Source organism: Heterodontus francisci, unplaced genomic scaffold (genome assembly GCF_036365525.1).
Source record: "Heterodontus francisci isolate sHetFra1 unplaced genomic scaffold, sHetFra1.hap1 HAP1_SCAFFOLD_500, whole genome shotgun sequence".
NCBI classification, from domain to species: domain Eukaryota; kingdom Metazoa; phylum Chordata; class Chondrichthyes; order Heterodontiformes; family Heterodontidae; genus Heterodontus; species Heterodontus francisci.
Genome location: NW_027142279.1, coordinates 433,675 through 456,991, shown reverse-complemented (window position 1 = coordinate 456,991; position 23,317 = coordinate 433,675). Strand labels below are relative to the sequence as shown.

Genomic DNA, 23,317 nt, shown 5'->3' with positions numbered 1-23,317 from the left:
AACTCTTTTTTGTCAGCTCTATCTACCCACGATTCTAGCTCCTGGTCTCTCTATCTCACCAGTTCTCTGTCTCTATACGTCCCCTGCCTTTCTCTATTCCCTGCATCTTTCTCTCCTTTTCTATTCCCCACTATCATTCTCCCTCTCTCTTTCTATTTTTCTCTCCCTGTATCTTTCATTTATCCCTTCTTTCTCTCTGTATCTCTTATACAGCCATTCCCCTACCTCTTTTCCTTTCTATCTCATTTCTTCCTCTTTCTGTGCGCTGCCTGCTTAATTCCCCATCACTCACCATGTTTGTCTCTCTCTCTCCCCTCCCCCTCTCTCTCTATCACCTCGCTTACCGTTTTCCAAGTTGCTGACTCCTCAGTATTTTTCATTGTCTGCCTTTCTGTCTCTCTGTAACCCTCTCTCTCTCTCTCTCGCTGCCTGTCTTTCTCTCCATATTCTGTCCTGTCTGTCTATTTGTCTCTCTCCATCCCTTCCCCTCTCTTTCCCTCTGTCTTTCTCTCTCTCCATCGCTTCCCTTCTCTTTCCCTCTGTCTTTCTCTCTCTCCATCCCTTCCCCTCTCTTTCCCTCTGTCTTTCTCTCTCTCCATATCTTGCCCCCTCTGTTTGTTTATCTCTCTCTCTCGCTCCCTTGCCCCCTCTTCCCCTCACCCTCTCTCTCTCTTTGTCTCTCTCCCCAGCTCTCCCTAGCTCTTTCTCTCACACACACAATCTGGTCTCGAATCACATCCCTTCCCCTTTTTTCCCAGTACTTGCTCACTCCCCGTTCCAATTCTCCATATATAAAAAAAACAACCCTAAATGCAAAATTTCAGCAGTAACACTGGCAAATATCAATGAGACAGAGCAGAGTCGGCCAAACGTTCACTGAAATCTTACATACTGTATGGGGGTAAAGATTTGGCTTGTTAAAGTGATTGTCTGCTTGAGTGAACCGGAGCGATAATGAGCTGTGACTTTAAAATTCGGTTACAGTGTCATTTCCTCCGGAAAATATTAACTCAAAACAAGACTGGAGCTGGAAAATAACATTGTGCAGCTGCACGGAAAGATATCAAACGGAGGCCGTGGGATGTGAACTTTCAAATGGTGCAGCTCAGCTTTCTGCATGCAGGCGCGCTGCACGGTTTGTAAAGTAGGTCATTGCGCCCGAGTTTCACCCTGTGGTTTAACGGAAAGTGCCACCTGTTATTGTTGCTGTGCTCTCCGCTCAGAGGCTGGCAGATTGAGCCCATGTTTGTCTCATTTCCTACTGGGTGAGACGCTGTCTCTGGGCCCCGTGCACCTGCCCCCTCCATGCAGAGGAAATGTGGCTGCTGGGTCAGTGCAGCAAAGTCTGTGATGCCTATTGCAGCTGAATTTCCTTCTTCAGCATTTTTATATCATTCATTTAGTTATGCTTTCAGTCTTCAGTTCCTTATTTTAATTATCTTTCTTCCTCCCCATCACTCTTTTATCCTTTCTTTAATTCTTCTCTTCCATCAATTTTTTTATTTCATCCAATCAAACTTTCTGTTATTGTATCGACCAATTTTCTATCTTTTGTCATTCCTTTCAATCTACTCCTCTCCTTCATTGTTTATCTTTCTTTCTCTCTATCTCTCTTCCTCTCTGTCTTTCTTTCTTGTTCTGATTTCTTCTCTCCATTTTCTTTCCCTTCTCTTTTTCTTTCTCTACTTTCTCATTCCTTCCCGCCCCCTTTTTCCTAAACTCTTCTCCTTCCTTGGATTTCTCTTGCAGTTCTTCTCTCTTTTCTCGTCACGTTCTTTCAATCTCTTTTTTCCCCCTTTTTCACCCAAACAAACTTTCTTTTTTCCTGCCCCCTGTCCTTCCTCCATCCTGTCTTTCTCACTTGAGCTCAGTATGATGGAATTGGATGAAATGTTGATCTCTGCTGCCACCTGCTGTCTGTGATCTTATATGCAGGTCCTGTCAATGAGAGTCCAATGTCAATCTGGTGGACAGAAAAATAGATAGATAGATGGATAGACGGATAGAGAGTTAGATGGATAGATAGACAAGGATTGACTGATAGATAGAAAGGGATTGATAGATAGATATAAATATAGAAAGCTATTGATAGATATAAAGAGAGTTGTATGGAGACATCAATTGATAAAGTGGTAGATAGATAGATACTAATAGAGAGATAGGGCGTTAGATAGAAAGATCGATCTCTAGAGACATATATAGGCATATCATATCAGATCATGTAGACCTATATAGACATATAGGAGATATAGATGGACAGAAAAGTCAATAGATAGAGATATCAATAGATAGAGAGGGAGATACAGGGAGAGAAATCGAGATGAAGAGATAGATGGATATAACGAAATAGATGGATAGAGGTATCAATAGATAGACAGAGTGTTGGGTAAATAGTTAGTTAAAGAAAGTTATGAATAAATGGATAGATGAACTGTTGGAATAAATGGATAGGTCGATAGTTGGATATAAAGAAAGAAAGTGATGGATGGAGAGAGCAATAGATAGATAGAGTGATATGTGGGTAGATAATGATAGAGAACTAAATAGAAAGATCGAGCAATGCAGGTATAGATATATATATAGGCATATAAGATAGATAGAGATACAGTTGGATAAAGGGATCAATAGATAGAGAAATAGATAGACAGATTGATAGAGAGATGGCTAGACAGATAGATAAATAACTGGATAGAGAGAGTGAAAGAAATGAATTGGGAGTTCTACAGGTGGTTTAGAGAATAGATAGACAGAGGGATCAACAGATAGATTTGTAGATAAATATTGATGGATAAAGATTCTATATAGAGAGTGAAATAGGTAGACAGACAGATAATTAGATAGCCATAGACAGACAGATAGGTAGGGAGACAGATAGATAGATAGACAGACAGATAGACAGGCAGACAGATAGATAGATAGATAGATAGATAGATAGATAGATAGATAGATAGATAGATAGATAGATAGATTCAGAGAAACAGAGAGAAAGAGAGATGGTGCAATAGACATTCTGATAATGAACAGAGGTGTGATGAAAAAAATACCGTGATGTGGGGGTAAATGCTACTCTGGCACATGCATTTATTGTTTAACTGCTTGTCTTAAAGATGAAGTGTTGTTCTTCTAAAGGAATCACTACCACACCATTCGTGCAAAATTTTATTGACCTTACAAACACTAATCTACACACAGGAAACAGATTTCCACGCCCCTTTGTGTGAAGAAATGCTTCCTGACATCACTCCTGAATAGCCTGGCTCGATGTTTGGGTTTAAACCAACTTGTTCTGCCCCCGTGCCCCGCCCCCAACAACAGGATATAGTTTATCTCTATCTATTCTATCAACACATTCAGTCATTTTAAACACCTCAGTCAGATCACCGTTTAATCTTCTATACCTGAGGGAATAAAGAGTCAGCAATGTAAACATGTTGGGTGTTGCATTTCCTTCACATTTGATTGACTGATCAAATATATTTTCAGATTCTCCAACCACAGGGAATCTATCATAGAATCAGAGACTGGTTACAGTACAGAAGAAGGCCATTTGGCCCATCGAGTCAATTCCAGCTCTCTGCAAGATCAACCCAGCTAGTGCAACTCCTCCTATCTCCCCTGTTAATTCAATTCGTCGCCCTAACTACCTGCAAATTCCTCTGTACTGCTTTCTTTCCATGTTTTTTTGTGGAAAGACTTTTTCAGAACAACACAGCAGCAGAATCGAATTATACAGAGAGACACAGAGACAGGAAACACGCAGTCAGGATGTGCGGTTATCAGAGTGCAGCTGCAAACGTTTAAACAGCTTAAGAAAGAAAAACAGGCTGGTGAGTGGGTTTAACAGTGCGTGAATCACACGTAGAAACCCGCCCACATTTGTATTTTCCACTCCTAGGGCTGAGGCTCAAAAGAAGGCTGAAGTGTAAGGTCGCAAAGTGTTACGCTACTGGGCTAGTAATCTAAAGGCCTGGGCTAATAACTTGGTGACGTGAATTCGAATCCCAGCAAGGTGGATAATGTAAGTTCACTTAGTTAGATAAACATTCACTCCCTCCACCACCGACACACAGTGGCAGCAGTGTGTACCATCTACAAGATGCACTGTAGCAATGCACAAAGTCTCCTTAGACAGCACCTTCCAAACTCGCGACCTCTACCAACTAGAATGACAAGGGCAGCAGATGCATCGGGACACCACCACCTGCAAGCTCCCCTCCAAGTCACACACCATCCTGACTTGGAACTATATCGCCGTTCCTTCACTGTCGCTGGGTCAAAATCCTGGAACTCCCTTCCTAACAGCACTGTGGATGTAACTACCACACATGGACTGCAGTGGTTCAAGAAGGCAGCTCACCACCACCTTCTCAAGGGCAATTAGAGATGGGCAATAAATGCTGGCCTGGCCAGCGACGCCCACATCCTATGAACGAATTTAAAAAATGATAAAAAGCTGGTCTCAGTCATGGTGAGCATGAAACTACTGGATTGCCTGAAAAACCCATCTCTCACTGAGAGTAGGAAATCTGTCATCTTTAACCGGCCTGGCCCAAAAGGTGACTCCATTCCTGCAACAATGTGGCTGACTCTGAAATGACTGGGCAAGCCAGTCGGTCAAACAAAAAGCTGTGCTGGGCACCCACCCAGCATCCCTTGTTAACATTCCCTATTGACCCTCCATCCTAAACTCCTCCAAAATGCTGATGTGCCCGCCGTGTTATTTCCTCCCATCCTCAGGAGCCCCTTTCGACTCTGTTCCTGCTGTGTGTTTCTCATGTTGTTTTCAGCTCAGTATCTGTTTTGTATTTTCTCCTGCGAGCTGGCGAACTGCAATGCCTGGTGAAATGTTGTGTAAAGGTGCGAAAAGCAGAGTTAAAAACACAGCGTATCATTTCCACAGATCTTTTTATTAGCCTGCTTGATGTCACAAGAGAGAGAAGGGTGCATCATGAAGAAGCTCAACTTAAAGAAATAAAGCTCAGTGTGCAAACGGGTCAAAGATGGACAGGAGACATCTCGACTAGTTAAAGTAGCTTAACCAGCTCAGCTAACCAGCTGACAAGTGGTTAAATGAATTGAATAGAAATTGAGACATAAATTTTAATTATGTTATAATCCAAATCCTCTAAAAGACCTAATGGGTTTTGCCAGTTGCCAAACTGTTATTAACCAATAGAAAATTACAACATATCAATGATAGGGATATGACCCAATAGCCTCCTCCTCCTTTCCTATATTTTTTCAGGATATGTTGTGACGAGTGCCCTGTTGCAGAGTTTTTGGCCCCGGCTTAGTTAATCGAAACTTTTCGTCAACTTTCCCGAAATCTGGAAGGGGAAAAAAAGGAAGGAAAAAGATTGAGTCAGTCATGGAATATTTCTTACACAATGCCCTGGGAAGGATTTCGAGTCAGTGGAAACACATTTCATGGCATTTAAAAAGATCCAGAGGAAAGGGTGAGTTTTTCTTAAACTCAGAGCGTTGCTGTCATCTGGAAAGCAATGCCGGAAAAAGTGGACAATTGGATTAAGACTTGAAAGAGTAAATTTTGCAAGGTGATGAGGAAAGGGTGGGGGAGTAGGGCTCTCTCTCTGTCTCCCTTAAACGCTCCCCTCTCTCTCTCTCTCTCTCTCTCTCTTTCTCTCTCTGTCTCTCGCTTTCTTTCTTTTTGTCTATGTGTTCCTTTCTCTGTCTGTGTCTCTGTGTCACTCTGTCTCTCCGTTGTACTCTCCTCTCTCTCCCTCTCTCTTCCTGTCTCTCCCACTATCACCGTCTCTCCCGCATGTTCTCTCTGTCTATTTCTCTCTCTTAGGTTCTCTCTCTGTCTGTTCCTGTCTCCCTCTCTCTGTGTCTCTGTGTCTGTCTGTCTTTCCCTTAAATGCTTCTCTCTCTCTCTCTTTCTCTTCCTCTCTCTGTCTGCCTCAATCTTCCTTTCTCACCCTGTCTCTCTTTCATTGCCCAAAACTGTTTCTTCTTAATGTATGTAATACAGACACACTCTCTCTCTGTTTATCCCTCGTGTCTCAATTTCACTTTATTTCTGTCGAATTGCCTTTCTCTCTCATTTTATCTCCCCAGACTCTCTCTCTCTCTCTCTGTATCTGTCACTCTATGTTTATCCATCTCTCTCTCTTTTTATCTCTCACTCTCTCTCACACACACAACTTATCCTTAGCTATCCCTTTCTCTCACTGTCTCCAACTGTCTCAGCATTTCCCTCACTGGTTTTGTCACTCCAGCTCTTTGTCTCTCTTTCTGTATATCTCTCTCTGTCTTTTTCTTTCTCGCTCTCTGTCCCTCCACCCCTCACACTCTCTCTATTACTCTATAGGTACATCTCTCTCATTCTCCTTCTCTATCGCTCATTCTGTCCTCATGTGAGAGGGTAGGGGCGATTCAGGACCCCTTGGTGCAGGATCTAGATGGATTGCAGTCGAGACAGTGGTGCTAATAGTGTGGTTTCACTGTCGATTCACATGCACAGTGACATGGACTGGGTTCAGTGATTCACCCGATGTCTGGGGAATGTGCCTCACTGAGGCCTAAAACCTGGAGAGGATTGAAGTTTACAGAATAGAGAAGTGGGTCCGTTTTACACTTCAGCAAAGTGTCCTGGTAATTCTCATACCTTCCCCTTGATCAGCACGATGGTGATCACTGCCATATGCAGGAAGCTCTTGGAGATGAGTGAAGTGTAAGTAGCTCTTGCCACAATCTGTTGCCTCTGTATCCGCTCCACTGAAAGACAGACAAGAAAGACCAGAGTCACGCCCTAAAATCCAACTTAATCATTATGTACATTCCGTGAGTGTGTGTGAGTGTGTGTGTGTATGTTTACATGAGAGAGGGGGGGGGGGGGAGGGGGGAGAGAGAGAGAGAGAGAGAGAGAGAGAGAGAGAGAGAGAGAGAGAGAGAGAGAGAGAGAGAGAGAGAGAGAGAGAGAGAGAGAGAGAGAGAGAGAGAGAGAGAGAGAGAGAGATCATAGCAAACAGATAAAATATTGGAAGTCCTCACCTTTCCCTTCACATAGGCCGGCAAGAAATTTAAAAGAGAAAAAAACTTCAATTATTTGTGCATAAAACACAGTTTTCATATCACACCAAGAACATAAAGTGGGAGAAACTTCTTCACTCTGAGATTTGTGCATTGCATCCAGGCTTCTGTCTCTCTTTCTCTCCCTGCCTCTCTCTCCTCTCTCACCCCCACCCCCGTCTCTCTCTGTCCCTGTGTTTCTCTCTGTCTGTCTCTGTCTCTCTTTCTCTCTCTCTCTCTCCTAGTCTCTCTCTATCTCTATCTGTCTGACTCTTTCTCTCTGACTGTCTCTCTCTCTCTTTTGGTCTCTCTTTCTCTTCCTGTCTCTCGCTGTGTCTCTGTTTTTCTCTTTCTCTCTGTCTCTCTCTCTTCTCTCTCTCTGCCTCTCTCACTATGGCACACTCTAGCTCTGTCTCTCTTTCTCGCCTTGTCTCTGTCTCTGTCTGTCTCTATTTCTGGCTGTCCCTTTCTCGATTTCTTTCTTTCTACCTCTCTCTCTCTCTGTCTCTGTGTGTCTCTCTCTGTCTCTCATTCTCTTCTTATCTCCATCTCTGTCTTACCCCTTTTATCTCTGTCTCTCTGTCTCTGTCCCCTCTTTCTCTGCCTGTCTCTATCTCTGTTTCTTTCTGTCTCTCTTTCTCACTGTCTCTGTCTTTCCCGCTGTCTCAGTGCCTCTCTCTCTCTCTGTCGCTCTCTCTCTCTCTCTGCCTCTCTTATGCTTCTCTTCTCTCTCCCTCTCTCCCTCTCTCTCTGTGTCTGTCTTTCTTTCTTTGTCTCTGTCTGTCTGTCTCTCTCTGTCTATCTCTCTTTTTCTCTCTGTTTCTGTCTCCCTGTCTCTCTTTCTGTCTGTCTCTCTCAATCTCTGTCTCTCTCTCTCTGTCGCTGTCTTTCCCTCTGTCTCTCTGCCACTCTGTGTCTCTGTCTTTCTCTCTGTTTGTGTCTAACTCTCTCTGTGTCTCTGTCTCTCGTTCTCTATCTCTCTCTCTTCCTTTTCTCCTTTTCTCACTGTCTCCGTTTCTCTGCCTCTCAGTGTGTCTCTCTGTCTCTGACTCACTGTCTCTGTCTCTCTCACTCACTCACTTTCCCGCTGTCTTTCTGCCTCTCTCTCGTTCTGTCTCTGTGTGTGTGTGTCTCTCTCTCCGTCTCTTTCTCTTCCCGTCTCTCTCTCTCTCTCTCTCTATCTCTATCTCTATCTAACAATCTATCTTTCTCTCTTTCTCTCTGTCTCTCTGTCTCTCTGTCTTTCTGTCTCTGGCTCTCACTGTCTCTGCCTCTCAATCACTTTGTTTCCGTCTCTCTATCACTGTCTCTCTCTGTCTCTCTATCTCGTTTCTCTCTGAATCTCTCAATCTCTTTCTTTCTCTCTGTCTTTCCCACTCTCTCTCTGCCTCTCTCTGTCTCTCTTTCTCTCGGTCTGTGTCTCTCTCACTGTCACTGCATGTCTTTCTCTGTCTGTCTTTCTCTGTCTGTCTGTCTGTCTGTCTCTCTTTCTCCTTTTCTCGCTGTCTCAGTTTGCATGTCTCTCTGTGTGTCTCTCTCTGTCTCAGTCTCTCTCTCTGTCTCTGTTTCTCTTTGTGTGTGTGTCTCTCTCTCTGTCTTTCTCTCTTTCTCTCTGTCGGTTTCTTTCTTTCTCTCTGTCTCTGTCTCTGTCTCTATCTATCTCTCTTTATTTCTCTCCTTTTCTCTCTGTCTCTGTCTCTGTCTTTCTGCTTCTCTGTGTGTCTCTCTCTGTCTCTCTCTGTCTCTCTCTATTTCTCTCATTTTCTCTCTGTCTCTGTTTCCCTGTCTCTATGTGTGTCTCTCTGTCTCTGTCTCTGCTTCTCTCTCTCACTGTCTCTGTCTTTCGCACTGTCTTTCTGCCTCTCTCTCTTTCTCTGTCCTGCCTATCCTGTCTCTCTCTCACTCAGTGTCTCTCTCTCAGTCTCTCTCTCTTTGACCATGAGTCTCTCTCTTTATGTGTCTCTCTCTATCTCTCCTGTTCTCTCTGTCTCTGTTTCTGTCTCTCTGTTTCTCTCTGTCTCTGTCTCTGCTTCTCTCTCTCACTGTCTCTGTCTTTCCCACTGTCTCTCTGCCTCTCTCTGTCTCTTTCTTTCCTTTCCTGTCTCTCTCTCTCTCTCTCTCTCTGTCTCTCTCAGTCTCTCTCCCTTTGACCATGTGTCTCTCTCTGCATGTGTCTCTCTCTTTCTCTCCTTTTCTCTCTGTCTCTGTTTCTGTCTCTCTGTTTCTGTCTCTCTCTGCCTCACTCTCTCTCATTCACTGTCTCTGTCTTTCCCGTTGTCTCTGCCTCTCTCGATCTGTCACACATTTGTCTCTATCTCTCTTCCTGTCTCTGTCTCTCTCTCTCCCCTTGTCTCTCTGTCTCTCTCTTTGTTTCTCTCTCTCTTAGTCTCTCTCTCTCTGTCTCTCTTTCTATGTCTTTCTTTCTGTCTCTCTCTCTCTCCATCCATCTTTCTCTCTTTCGCTCTGTCTCTCTGTCTTTCTGTCTCTGGCTTTCCCTGTCTCTGCCTCTCTTTCTCTCTGTTTCTGTCTCTCTGTCACTGTCTATCTCTGTCTCTCTATCTCGTCTCTCTCTGTCTCTCTCAATCGCTTTCTCTCTTTCTCTCTGTCTTTCCCGCTGTCTCTCTGCCTCTCTCTGTCTCTGTCTTTCTCTCTTTCTCTCGTTCTGTGTCTCTCTCACTGTCTCTGCCTGTCTTTCTCTGTCTGTCTTACTCTGTCTGTCTGTCTGTCTCTCTTTCTCCTTTTCTCTCTGTCTCTGTTTCCATGTCTATCTGTGTGTCTCTCTCTGCCTCTGTCAATCTATCTGTCTCTATTTCTCTTCCTGTCTCTCTTTCAGTCTCTCTCTCTATCTCTATTTCTCTGTGTATGTGTCTCTCCCTCTGTCTCTGTCTTTCTCTCTATCTCTCTGTCCGTGTCTCTCTTTCTCTCTGTCTCCGTCTCTGTCTCTGTCTATCTCACTTTATTTCTCTCCTTTTCTGTCTGTCACTGTCTCTGTCTTTCTGTTTCTCGGTGTGTCTCTCTGTCTCTGTCTCTGCTTCTCTCTCTCCCTGTCTCAGTCTTTCCCACTGTCTCTCTGCCTCTCTCTTTCTTTTCCTGTCTCTCTGTCTCTCTCTGTCTCTCTCTCAGTCTGTCTCTCTTTGACCATGTGTCTCTCTCTGTTTCTGTCTCTCTCTTTCTCTCCTTTTCTCTCTGTTTCTGTCTCTCTATTTCTGTCTCTGTCTGCCTCTCTCTCTCTCTCATTCACTGTCTCTGTCTTTCCTGTTGTCTCTGCCTCTCTCGATCTGTCACACATTTGTCTCTATCTCTCTTCCTGTCTCTCTCTCTCTCCTTGTCTCTCTGTCTCTCTCTTTGTTTCTCTCTCTCTGTCTCGGTCTCTCTCTCTCTGTATCTCTTTCTCTGTCTGTCTGTTTCTCTCTCTATCTATCTATCTTTCTATCTTTCTCTCTGTCTCTCTGTCTTTTTGTCTCTGGCTTTCCCTGTCTCTGCCTCTCTTTCTCTCTGTTTCTGTCTCTCTGTCACTGTCTCTCTCTGTCTCTCTATCACGTCTCTCTCTCTGTCTCTCTCAATCTCTTTCTCTCTCTCTCTGTCTTTCGCGCTGTCTCTCTGCCTCTCTCTGTCTCTCTTTCTCTCGGTCTGTGTCTCTGTCACTGTCTCTCTCTGTCTCTCTATCACGTCTCTCTCTCTGTCTCTCTCAATCTCTTTCTCTCTCTCTCTGTCTTTCGCGCTGTCTCTCTGCCTCTCTCTGTCTCTCTTTCTCTCGGTCTGTGTCTCTCTCACTGTCTCTGCCTGTCTTTCGCTGTCTGTCTTCCGCTCTCTGTCTGTCTGTCTGTCTCTCTTTCTCCTTTTCTCTCTGTCTCTGTTTCCATGTCTATCTGTGTGTCTCTCTTTGTCTCTGTCACCACTCTCTCTGTCTCTGTTTCTCTTCCTGTCTCACTCTCAGTCTCTCTCTCTGTCTCTGTCTCTCTCTATCTCTCTATATTTCTCTCCTTTTCTCTCTGTCTCTGTCTCTGTCTTTCTGTTTCTCTGTGTGTCTCTCTCTGTCTCTTTCTCTCTCTCTATTTCTCTCATTTTCTCTCTGTCTCTGTTTCCCTGTCTCTCTGTGTGTCTCTCGGTCTCTGTCTCTGCTTCTCCCTCTCACTGTCTCTGTCTTTCCCACTGTCTCTCTGCCTCTCTCTCTCTGTCCCTCTCTTACATTTCCTGTCTCTCTCTCTCTGTCTCTCTCTCAGTCTCTCCCTCTTTGACCATGTGTTTCTCTCTGCATGTCTCTCTCTCACTCTCTCTGTCTCTCTCTTTCTCTCCTTTTCTCTCTGTCTCTGTTTCTGTCTCTGTGCTTCTGTCTCTCTCTGCCTCTCTCTCTCTCATTCCCTGTTGCTGTCTTTCCCGTTGTCTCTGCTTCTCTCGATCTGTCACTCATCTGTCTCTACCTCTCTTCCTGTCTCTGTCTCTCTCTCTCTCTCCTTGTCTCTCTGTCTCTCTTTTTGTTTCTCTCTCTCTGTCTCTCTCTCTGTCTCTCTTTCTCTGTCTGTCTGTCTCTCTCTCTCTGTATGTCTGTCTCTGTGTCTCTCTCTGTCTCTATCTCTCTGTCTGTCTCTCTCTTTTTCTTTCTGTCTGCCTCTTTCTCTATTTCTTTCTCTCCCTCTCTCTTTGTATCTGTGTGTCTCTCTCTTTCTCTCTGTCTCTTTCTCTGTTTCTTTCTCTCTGTTTCTCTCTGTTTTTCTCTCCATCTCTTTCTCTGTCTCTCTCTCTCTGTCTCTTTCTCCGTGTGTCTGTCACTGTATCTCTCTCTGTCACTATCTCTTTGTCTGTCTGTCTGTCTCTTTCTCTTTCTGTCTGTCTCTTTCTCTATTTCTCTCTCTCTCAATCTATCTCGTTCTCGGTCTCTCTCTCTGTCTCTCTCTCTTTCTCCCTCTCTGTCTGTCTCTGAGTGCTAACCATTTGGGTGAACATAAGGTTATTGATGGTTACTGAACCGAGGCGTAAAATAGAGTAATGGTAGAGATTTAGATTTATATAACAGAATGGTGGAACAAGCTTGAACGGCTGAATGGCCTCGGCCTCTTCCTGTGTTCTTCAGTCTCACCTATTATGTAGACTTCCCCAAGCTATGAATTCCCTCATCCCTGGAACCATTGCCGTGAATATTTTGTGCACCCTCTCTAACGCCTTCACATCCTCCCTCAAGGCTGGATTGATAAAGGTTCAGTATAGCTTCCTTGCTTTGGGCTCGGGTGGAGCGGAGGTGATTCCAGGCATTGCAGACACTCACCTGCCTTACTGCTGATCTTGGCATCTTGAGAAATCTCTGCGCCGGCTTTACTGTAATGGGTCACTTTGCAGGAATACTGCTTGCGGGCCCCATTCGGCCATGGGAACCCTCACCCTACTGGTCCACGCTGTCGCGGCCTGCATCATCCTTTACCTGCCTGTCAGTCAGCACATCCTTCGTCTCGATCTCCTCGTTGCCCCCCGCCCAGGAGAACTTAACGTAGTCCGAGAAGAAGCCACTGGCCAGGCAGACAATCGTGGCTTTCATAGGGGCCCTGATTTCTTCATCCGACAGCTCAAAAACGGTCACAGTGGGATGGTTAACCTCTTGTTCTGCCTCTGTGGGAGAGCAAAACATGAGTGTTAGGAACGGTGGGGATGGAAGCGGGGTGGGGTGGGGGGGGGAGGGGTTGTGGCGAGGGGTGGGGCGTGTGTTTACCCCAGCGTCCATTCTCCTTCACCACAACTTCGACAGTTTGTTGTAGACTCTGTAAAAGAAAGGAGGGAGGGGAAAAAACAGGGAATTACAGACCAGTTAGCCTTACATCAGTAGTGGGGAAAATGCTGGAGACTATTATAAAGGATGTGATAACAGAACAGAGATAGGGAGGGTTATCGGGGCTGGAAGAGGTTACAGAGATAAGGAGTGTTGCAGGGGCTGGAGGGGGTTACAGAGATAGGGAGGGTTGTAGAGGCTGGAGGATGTAACAGAAATAGGGAGGATTCAATTTAGTTATACAGCACTGAAACAGGCCCTTCGGCCCACCGAATCTGTGCCGACCATCAACCACCCATTTATACTAACCCGACACTAATTCCATATTCCTACCACATCCCCACCTGCACCTACCTATACTAGGGGCAATACATAATGGCCAATTTACTTATCAACCTGCAAGTCTTTGGCACGTGGCAGGAAACCAGAGCACCTGGAGGAAACCCAAATGGACACAAAGAGAAATTGCAAACTCCACACAGGCAGTACCCAGCATTGAACCCGGGTAGCTGGAGCTGTGAGGCTGCGGTGCTCGCCACTGAGCCACTGAGGGTTGCAGGGGCTAAAGAGGTTACAGAGATAGGGAGCGTTGTAGGGGCTGGTTGAGTTACAGAGCTAGGGAGAGCTGTGGGGACTGGGGGAGGTAACAGAGATAGGGAGGGTTGCAGGGGCTGGTTGAGTTACAGAGCTAGGGAGAGCTGTGGGGACTGGGGGAGGTAACAGAGATAGGGAGGGTTGCAGGGGCTGGTAGAGTTTACAGATATAGGGAGGGGCTTAGGGGCTGGAGGAGGTTACAGAGATAGGGAGGGTTGTAGGGGCTGGAGGAGGTTACAGAGATAGGGAGGGTTGTAGTGACTGGAGGAAGTAATAGAGATAGGGAGTGCTGATGGGGCTGGAGGAGGTAACAGAGATAGGGAGTGTTGTAGGGGCTGGTAGAGTTTACAGATATAGGGAGGGGATTAGGGGCTGGAGGAGGTAACAGAGATAGGGAGGATTGTAGGGGCTGGCGGAGGTTACAGAGTTTGGGAGTGTTGTGGTGGCTGGAGGAGGTTACAGAGATAGGGAGGGTTGTAGTGACTGGAGGAAGTAATAGAGATAGGGAGTGCTGATGGGGCTGGAGGAGGTAACAGAGATAGGGAGTGTTGTAGGGGCTGGTAGAGTTTACAGATATAGGGAGGGGATTAGGGGCTGGAGGAGGTAACAGAGATAGGGAGGATTGTAGGGGCTGGAGGAGGTTACAGAGTTTGGGAGGGTGGTGGTGGCTGGAGGAGGTTACAGAGATAGGGAGTGTTGTAGGGGCTGGTAGAATTTACAGATATAGGGAGGGGATTAGGGGCTGGAGGAAGTTACAGAGATGGGGTGGGGTGTAGTGGCTGGAGGAGGTAATAGAGATAGGGAGTGCTTTAGGGACTGGAGGAGGGAACAGAGATAGGGAGGGTTGTAGGGGCTGGAAGACGTTACAGAGATAGGGAGGGGTGCAGGGGCTGGAGGAGATAACAGAGATAGGGAGTGGTGTCGGGGCTGGAAGAGGTTACAGAGATAGGGGGCTTTAGGGGATGGAGGAGGTTACAGAGATAGGGAGGGTTGTAGGGGCTGGAAGAGATTACAGAGATAGGGGTGGGTGTAGAGGCTGGAGGATATTACTGAGATAGGACGGGTTTTAGGGACTAGGAAGAGGTTACAGGGATAGGGAGGAGTGTGGAGGCTGGAGGTTACAGTGATAGGGAGGGCTGTAGGGGCTGGAGGTGGTAACAGAGATAGGGAGGGTTGTAGCGGCTGGAAGATGTTACAGAGATAGGAAGGGGAGTCGAGGTTGGAAGAGGTTACAGAGATAGGGAGGGTTATCAGGGTTGGAAGAGGTTTCAGAGATAGGGTGGGTTGTAGAGGCTGGAGGAGGCTATAGAGTTAGGGAGGGTTGTTGGGGTTGGTAGAGTTATCAGAGATAGGGAGAGCTGTAGGGGCTGGGGGAGGTAACAGAGATAGGGAGGGCTGAAGGGGCTGGTAGAGTTTACAGATATAGGGAGGGGTTTAGGGGCTGGAGGAGGTTACAGAGATAGGGAGGGTTGTCGGGGCTGGAGGAGGTTACAGAGTTAGGGAGGGTTGTAGGGGCTGGAGGAAGTTACAGAGATAGGGTGGGGTGCAGGGGCTGGAGGAGGTTACAGAGATAGGGAGGGTTGTAGTGGCTGGAGGAGGTTACAGAGATAGGGAGGGCTGTCGTGGCTGGAGGAGGTAATAGAGATAGGGAGTGCTGTGGGGGCTGGAGGAGGTAACAGAGATAGGGAGGGCTGTAGGGGCTGCTAGAGTTTACAGATATAGGGAGGGCTTTAGGGGCTGGAGGAGGTAACAGAGAAAGGGAAGGTTGGAGGGGCTGGAGGAGGCTACAGAGATAGGGTGGGGTGTAGTGGTTGGAGGAGGTTACAGAGATAGGGAGGGTTGTAGTGGCTGGAGGAGGTTACAGAGATAGGGAGTGCTGTAGTGGCTGGAGGAGGTAACAGAGATAGGCAGTCTTGTAGGGGCTGGTAGAGTTTACAGATATAGGGAGGGATTTAGGGGCAGGATGAGGTTACAGAGTTAGGGAGTGCTGTAGGGGCTGGAGGAGGTAACAGTAATAGGGAGGGTTGTAGGGGCTGGAAGACGTTACAGAGATAGGGATGGGTGCAGGGCCTGGAGGAGATAACAGTGATAGGGAGTGTTGTCGGAGCTGGAAGAGGTTACAGAGATAGGGAGGGTTGCAGGGGCTGGAGGAGGTTACAGAGATAGGGTGGGGTGTAGGGGTTGGAGGAGGTTAAAGAGATAGGGAGGGTTGTAGTGGCTGGAGGAGGTTACAGAGATAGGGAGGGTTGTAGAGACTGGAGGAGGTAATAAAGATAGGGAGTGCTGTAGTGGCTGGAGGAGGTTACAGAGATAGGGAGGGTTGCAGGGGCTGGAAGAGATTACAGAGATAGGGATGGGTGTAGAGGCTGGAGGAGGTTACTGAGATAGGGAGGGTTTTAGGGACTAGGAAGAGGTTACAGGGATAGGGAGGGGTGTAGAGGCTGGAGGTGGTTACAGAGATAGGGAGGGCTGTAGGGGCTGGGGGAGGTAACAGAGATAGGGAGGGTTGTAGAGGCTGGTAGAGTTTACAGATATAGGGAGGGGTCTAGCGGCTGGAGGAGGTTACAGAGGTAGGGAGGGTTGTAGGGGCTGGAGGAGGTTACAGAGATAGGGAGGTTTGTCGGGGCTGGAGGAGGTAACAGAGATATGGAGGGTTGTAGGCGCTGGAGGAGGTTACAGAGATCAGGAGAGCTGTCGGGGCTGGAGGAGGTTACTGAGATAGGGAGGGTTGTTGGGACTGGTGGAGGTGACAGAGATAGGGAGGGTTGAAGGGTCTGGAGCTGGTAACAGAGATAGAGAGAGCTGTAGGATCTAAAGCAGGTTACAGAGATGGGGAGGGGTCCAGTGGCTGAAGGAGGTTACAGAGATAGGGACGGGTGTAGGGGCTAGAGGAGGTAACAGAGATAGGGAGAGCTGTAGGGGCTGGAGGAGATAACAGAGTTAGGGATGAGTGTAGGGGCTGGAGGAGGTAAATGAGATAGGGAGAGCTGTCGGGGCTACAGGATGTTACAGAGCTATGGAGGGGTGCAAGGGCTGGAGGATGTTGCAGAGATAGGGAGTGTTGTAGGGGCTGGAGGAGGTTGCAGAGATAGGGAGGTGTGTAGGAGCTGGAGGAGGTTACAGAGATCAGGAGAGCTGTCGGGGCTGGAGGAGGTTACTGAGATAGGGAGGGTTGTAGGGACTGGTGGAGGTTACAGAGATAGGGAGGGGTGTCGGGGCTGAAGGAGGTTACAGAGAAATGGAGGGTTGTAGGGGCTGGAGGAGGTTGCAGAGGTAGGGATGGGTGTTGGGGCTGGAGGATGTTACAGAGATAGGGAGGGTTGTAGGGGCTGGAGGAGGTTACAGAGATAGGGAGGGTTGTAGGGGATGGAGGAGGTTACAGAGATAGGGAGGATTGTAGGGGCTAGAGGAGGTTACAGAGTTAGGGAGGGTTGTAGGGGCTGGAGGAGGTTACAGAGGTAGGGAGGGTTCGCGTGGGGTTGCATTTTGCACTGATCTTACACTGTTAATCCACTTCCGTTTCCAAAGTACACGTGGTTATAATTTCCCGTATTCACGCCACCACATTGCTCACGCAAAAGGCCTTTAAACCATTACTCTGTCAGTTATGAGCCGCCTCTGAGACAGAACCCTCTCTGATCCTCATTGCCCGAGTCCCAGTCCAGAGCTGCAAGCCGATCATCCAGGGCAACACTACCACCAGGACTGAGAGAAAAGGAGACTTAGAACAGGAGTGTGTAGGAAAGCGAGGGAGAGGTAGTTGATTGAACACAAACGAAGGATGGCAAGGAGAGAGGGGGCAAGCAGAGACAAACAACAGGGAAAGGGAAGAGGGCAAGTAGAGAGAGAGATAAGGATAAGAAATAATGAGGATGAGGAACTTAGTGGCAGAAACTGTGAACGAAAGAGAAATAAAGTGAGTTCACACAAGATGACACCAAGGATGAGAGACTTCAGTTAATGTGGAGAGACTGGAGGAGCTGGGATTGTTCTCCTGAAGAGAAAGTTCAGTGGAGAATTAGCAGAGACGTTTGCAATCGGTCATCGTTTTGACAGAGGAAATGATGCAAAACTGTTTCCCGTGACACAAAGCAGTGAGCTGTTGTGATGTGGAATGCACTGCCTGAAAGGGCGGTGGGATTGACTCACAGTATTACAAAGAGAATTGGGTCAACAGCTGAAGGGAGGAATTGCAGGTCTATAGCGATAGGGTGGGAGGGAACTGGGATCAATCAGACAGCTGTAGAAAAGAGCCAACCCGGGCACCATGGTCAATGGTCCAGAACTGTATTGCTCTCTCTGACTGAATCTCTCTCTCACTCTCTCTCTCTCTACCTGAATCTCTCTCTCCTTTTCTCTCTCAATCTCTATAAATCTCTCCCTCGCTGATTCTCTCCCTCTCTCCCTGAATCTCTCCCTCTCTCTCTGAATCGGTCCCACTCTCTCTCTCTGAATATCTCCCTCTCTCTCTCTTGGGTTCTCTCCCTCTCTCCCTGAATCTCTCCCTCTCTCTCTGAATTGCTCTCTCTCTGACTGAATCTCTCGCCCTCTCTCTGCCTGAACTTCTCTCTCCTTTAGTCTCTCAATCTCTGTAAATCTCTCTCTCTCTTGGGTTCTCTCCCTCTCTCCCTGAATCTCTCCCGCTCTCTCTGAATTGCTCTCTCTCTCTCTCTAAATCCCTCTCTCTCTCTCTCTGAAACCCCCCCTCTGAATCGCTCCCACTCTCTCTCTTTCTGCCTCTCTCTCTCTGAATTGCTCTCTCTCTCTCTCTCTCTAAATCTCTCTCTCTCTCTGAAACACCCCCCACCCTCTGAATCGCTCCCACTCTTTCTCTCTGCCTCTCTCTCTCTGAATTGCTCTCTCTCTCTCTTATTCTCTCTGTCTCTCTCTGAAACACACCCCTTCCCTCTGAATCGCTCCCACACCCTCTCTCTCTCTCTGCCTCTCTCTCTCTCTGAATATCTCCCCCTCTCTCGAAATCAATCTCTCTCTCTTTCTGAAAAAAAATTCTCTCTCTCTGCCTCTCATTCTCTCTCGGAGTGTTTCTCTCTCAATGTGTGATTCTCTCTCTGTGTTTATCTCACTGGCTTTCTGTCTGCCTCTCTACTGCCTGTAGTGTCTCTCTCTCTCTCTCTCTCTGTTTCTGTTTATTTTTTCTCTCCATTTCTTTCTCTCTCTCTCTCTCTCTTCCCTCTCTCTTTCTCTCTGTTTCTTTCCATCTATCTCTGTATCATCACTCTCTCTGTGTTTCTTTCCCTCTCTCTCTGTTTCTTTCCCTCTCTTTCTACATCTGTCTCTGTCTCTGGTTCCATTTTTTTCTCGCCATTTTTTCTATCTCACATTTTTCTCTGCTTATTTCCCTTTCTGTTTATTTCCCCCTCTCTGCACCAAAGAGACACAATGATCAAATGGCCTCTTCCAACACAATAATAAGATTCCATCTGGTCAGACACGGTAAACTCAGAGATATTATTGTGTGTACCGGCTCCTTTTGCCCCCAACTCAACCTCCAGCACCTGGACTCGAGCATTACTTTCCCAGTACGGTGAGTCGGGTCCTACCTCCGAAGGTAGCTGGATCGTTCACCACAGAGAGTGAACCCCCCATTGAAAACTCCTACCCCAGCAAGCCTCTCGCCTTGCCTGGGCAGTTTGCTATCTCTTCAGGGGGCATGTGCCCCATGAGATGGTCAACTCAAGATTCAGTCTGCTCCTGCCTGTCCTGACAGTGGAGGCGTCTTGCTGCAGGGGTGGGGAGATCCTGGGCACTGGGGCAGGCAGTCGGGTAGCCTGTGAGAAGGGCAAGCGGACGGTGGAGTTCTTGCATGGGCTGAGCACAGGAATGTAACACGGTGCTATACTGACCTCCCACGATGTAGCAAAGCAGTTCAATAAAACCTCTCTCCCCCACCCCCCCCCCACATCTCTCTCTCTCTCCCTCTCATTTTTCAGTCCCTTTATCTATCACTTTAAATTTCCCTTTTAATCACGTGTCCTTCCCTTTTATTAGCTATTATCCCATTGGAACTCTCCTGCTTCCATAAATACTTTCTCACCTCCATATTTTAATCTTGTTCTCCATGTGTAAGTCTCTCGACAAGTCTTTCTTTCTCTGTGTCTCTATTCCTGTCTCTGTCTGTCTCTCTCTCTCTATCTCTCCCCGTCCCTCTGAAACCCTTTTTGTCTCTGTCTCCCTCTTTCTCTGTCATTCCCTCTCTCTCTCTCTTTGTATCTCTGTCTCTCTGTCTCTCTGTCTGTCTCTCTCTCTCTCTCTCTCTCTCTCTCTCTCTCTCTGTCTCCCTATGTCTCTATCTCTTGCTCTCTCTCTCTATCTATCTACCTCTCTCTTTGTCTCCCTTTCTGTCCCGGTCTCGCTGTCTGTCTCCCTCTCTCTCTATGTCTCTCTATCTTTTTGTCTTGCTCTCTGTTTTGCTTCATCCTTTTATTCTTTTTCTCCCTTTCTCTCTCTATCTTTGCCTGTCCCTGATGTTCTTCCTTTTCTCTCTCTGCCTCACATCTCTCATTGCCTCTCGCTCTCTGCCGCTCTTTGTCTCTGTCTCTCCCAGTCTCTCCATCTCTGTCTCGCTATTTCAGTCTCTCTCTTTCTGTGTCTACAACTATCACACTGTATCTCTGTCTATCTGTCTCTCTCTGTCTCTCTGTCTGCCTCTCTCTCTCTCTCTCTCTCTTTGTCTGCCTTTCAGTATCTCACTGCCTCTGCCTGCCCCTCTTTCTGTCTCTCTCTTTCTCTCAGTCTCTCCATCTGTCGCACTACCTCATTCTTCTTCTCTTTCTCTGCTGAACAGTATCTCACTCTATCTCTGTCTACTGTCTCTCCCAGTCTCTGTCTCTCTCTGTTTATGTCTGTCTCTGTCTGTCTCTGTCTCTCTCTCTCACTATCTCTCTCTGTCTACCTCTCCCTCTCTCTCTCTCTCTCTTTCTCTCTCTTTCCCTCTGTCTCTCTGTCTGTCTGTCTCTCTCTCTCTCTCTCTGCCTCGCTGCCTGCTTCTCTCTCTCCCTCTCTCTTTCTGTCTGTCCCTATTTCTCGCTCTGACTCTCTTTGCCTCTTTGTCTTGTTCTCTGTTTTCCTTCCTCCCTTTACTCTTTCTCTCCCTTTCTGTCTCTCTGCCTTTGCCTGTCACTGATGGCCTTCGTTCTTCTCTCTCTGCCTCTCATACTCTCTCTGTCTCTCTGTCTGCCTCTCTCTCTATATCTCTCTCTCTGTCCCTGTCTCTCTCTCTCTGACTGTCTTTGCCTCTTTGACTTGTTCTCTGTTTACCTTCCTCCCTTTACTCTTTCTCTCCCTTTCTGTCTCTTTATCTTTGTCTGCCACTGACGGCCTTCGTTCTTCTCTCTCTGCCTCTCAGACTCTCACTGTCTCTGTCTGCCCCTCGCTCAGGCTCTTGCTTTCTCTCTGTCACTCCATGTGTCTCTCTTTGTCGGCCTAACACTATTTCACTCGTTCTCTGTCTGTTGTCTCTCTCTCTCTCTCTCTCTCTCTCTCTCTCTCTCTCTCTGTTTCTTTGTCTGCCTCTATCTCTCTCTCTCTGTCTCTCTGTCTGCCTGTCTCTCTCTCTCTCTCTCTCTGTCCATCTCTCTGCCTGCCTCTCTCTCTCCCTCTGTCCCTGTCTCTCACTCTGCCTCTTTGTCTTGTTCTCTGTTTCCCTTTACTCTTTCTCTCCCTTTCTCTCTATCTCTCTATCTTTGCCTGTCTCTGACGTTCTTCCTTCTTCTCTCTGCCTCTCACTCTCTCACTGTCTCTGTCTGCCTCTCTCTCTGTCTGTCTCTTTCGCTCTGTCTCTCCATCTGTCTCACTCCCTCTCTCTGTCTCTCTTTCTCGGCCTAACCGTATTTCACTCGATCTCTGTCTGCTATCGCTCTCTCTCTCCCTCCCTCCCTCCCTCTGTTCCTCTGTCTGCCACTCTCTCTCTGTCTCTCCTTGTCTCTCTCTCTCTGACTCTCTCTGCCTCTTTGTCTTGTTCTCTGTTTCCCTTCATCCCTTTACTCTTTCTCTCCCTTTCTGTCTCTCTTTATCTTTTCTTGTCTCTAACGTTCTTCTTTCTTCTCTCTGCCTCTTAGACTGTCACTGTCTCTGTCTGCCCCTCTCTCCAACTCTCTCTCTCTCTCCGTATCTCTGTCTCTCTCTGTCTGTCTGTCTCTCTCTTGCTGTCTCTCTCTCCCTCTGTCTCTCTCTCTCCCTCTGTCTCTCTGTCTCTCTGTCTGCCTCTCTCTCTGTCTCTCTGTCTCTCACACTATCCAACTGCCACTCTCTCACTCTCAGTCTGCCTCTATCTCTTTTTCTCTGTCTCTTTCTCTTTGTCTCGCTCTCCCTCTGTCCCTCTCTCTCTCTCTCTCTGTCTGCCTCTCACTCTTTGCCACTTTCTCTCTCTGCCCCATCTCTCTTTCTGACTCTCTGACTTGTTCTGTTTTCCTCGTTCTCTTTACTCTTTCTCTCCCTTTCTCTCTCTCTATCTTTGCCTGTCTCTGGCGTTCTTCCTTCTCCTCTCTGCCTCTCACTCTCTCACTGTCTCTGTCTGCCTCTCTGTCTGTTTCTTTCTTTCTCTCTGGCTCTCCATCTGTCTCACTACCTCAACTGTCTCTGTTTCTGTGCCTAACACTATCTGACTCTATCTCTGTCTACTGTCTCTCTCTCTATCTATCTGTATCTCTCTCTCTCTCTCTCTCTCTCTCTCTCTCTGCCTCTCTCTCTCTCTCTCTCTTCCTCCCTCTGTCTCTCTCGCTGCTCCCTCTCTCTTTCTGTCTACCTCTGTCTCTCTGTGCGTCGCTCTCTCTCTCTCTCTCTTTCTTTCTCTCTCTCTCCATCGTTGTCTCTCTCTGCCTCTTTGTCTTGTTCTCGGTTTCCCTTCCTCACTTTACACTTTCTCTCCTTTCTCTCTCTCTATCTTTGCCTGTCTCTGACGTTCTCACTTCTCTCTGCCTCTCATTCTCTCACTGTCTCTGTCTGCCTCTCTCTCTCTCTGTATCTCTCTATGTCTCTGTCTCTCCATCTGACTCACTACCACATCTGTCTGTCTGTCTGTGCCTAACACTATTTTACTCGGCCTCTGTCTACTGTCTCTCTCTGTCTATCTGTCTCTCGCTCTGTCTCTCCCTCCCTCTGTTTCTCTGTTTGTCTCTCTCTCTGTTAGTCTCTCTCTCTCTTCCTTTCTCTCTCGCTCTGTCCCTGTCTCTCTCTCTCTGCCTCTTTGGCTTGTTCTCTGTTTTCCTTCCTCCCTTTACTCTTTCTATCCTTTTCCTCCTATTTCTTTGCCTGTCTCTAATGTTCTTTTTTCTCGCTCTGGCTGCCAGTCTCTCACTGTCTCTGATTGCCTCTCGCTCTTTCTCTCTATCACTCTATCTGTCTCACCACCTCACTCTGTCTCTCTTTCTGTGCGTCAACTATCTCACTCTATCTCTGTCTACTTTCTCTCTCTGCCTACTTTCTCTCTCCCTCTCTGTCTGTCTCTCTCTCTCTCTCTGCCTCTCTCTCTCTCTCTCTGTCTGTCTCTCAGTCACTCCATCTCTGTCTCTCTACCTCACTCTGTCTATCTTTTCCAAACGCTATATTACTCGATCTCCATCTATCTGTCTCTCTCTCTCTGTCTCTGTGGGTATTTGTCTCCGTGTTTCTCTCTCCATGTATCTCTTTCTCTGCCTTTCTCTCTGTCTCTGTCTGTCTCTCTCTCTCAGTCTCTCGCAGTCCCTCGATCTCTGTCTCTCTGCCTCACTCTGTCTCTCTTTTTCAAATACTATATTACTCGATTTCCGTCTATCTGACTCTCTCTCTCCATCTTTGTGGGTTTCTGTCTCTGTGTTCCTCTCTCTATGTGTCTCTTTCTCTGCCTTTCTCTCTCTCTCTGCCTCTCTATCTCTCCCTTTCCCCCTCTATCTCTCTGTCTGTCCCTCCCCTCCCCACCCCACCCGATCACAGACT

The 23,317-nt window shown here is 47.3% G+C and overlaps 1 long non-coding RNA gene across 1 annotated transcript; it reads right to left on the bottom strand.

The window, feature by feature from the left end:
• Positions 1 to 4,917: 4,917 nt before the first annotated feature.
• On the bottom strand, positions 4,918 to 12,625 carry LOC137366901 (uncharacterized). The gene is made up of 3 exons (XR_010973621.1): positions 12,296 to 12,625; positions 6,629 to 6,738; positions 4,918 to 5,327 (listed from the first exon to the last, which is right to left on the bottom strand). It is a non-coding gene; the product is annotated as an uncharacterized lncRNA (long non-coding RNA).
• Positions 12,626 to 23,317: the final 10,692 nt, after the last annotated feature.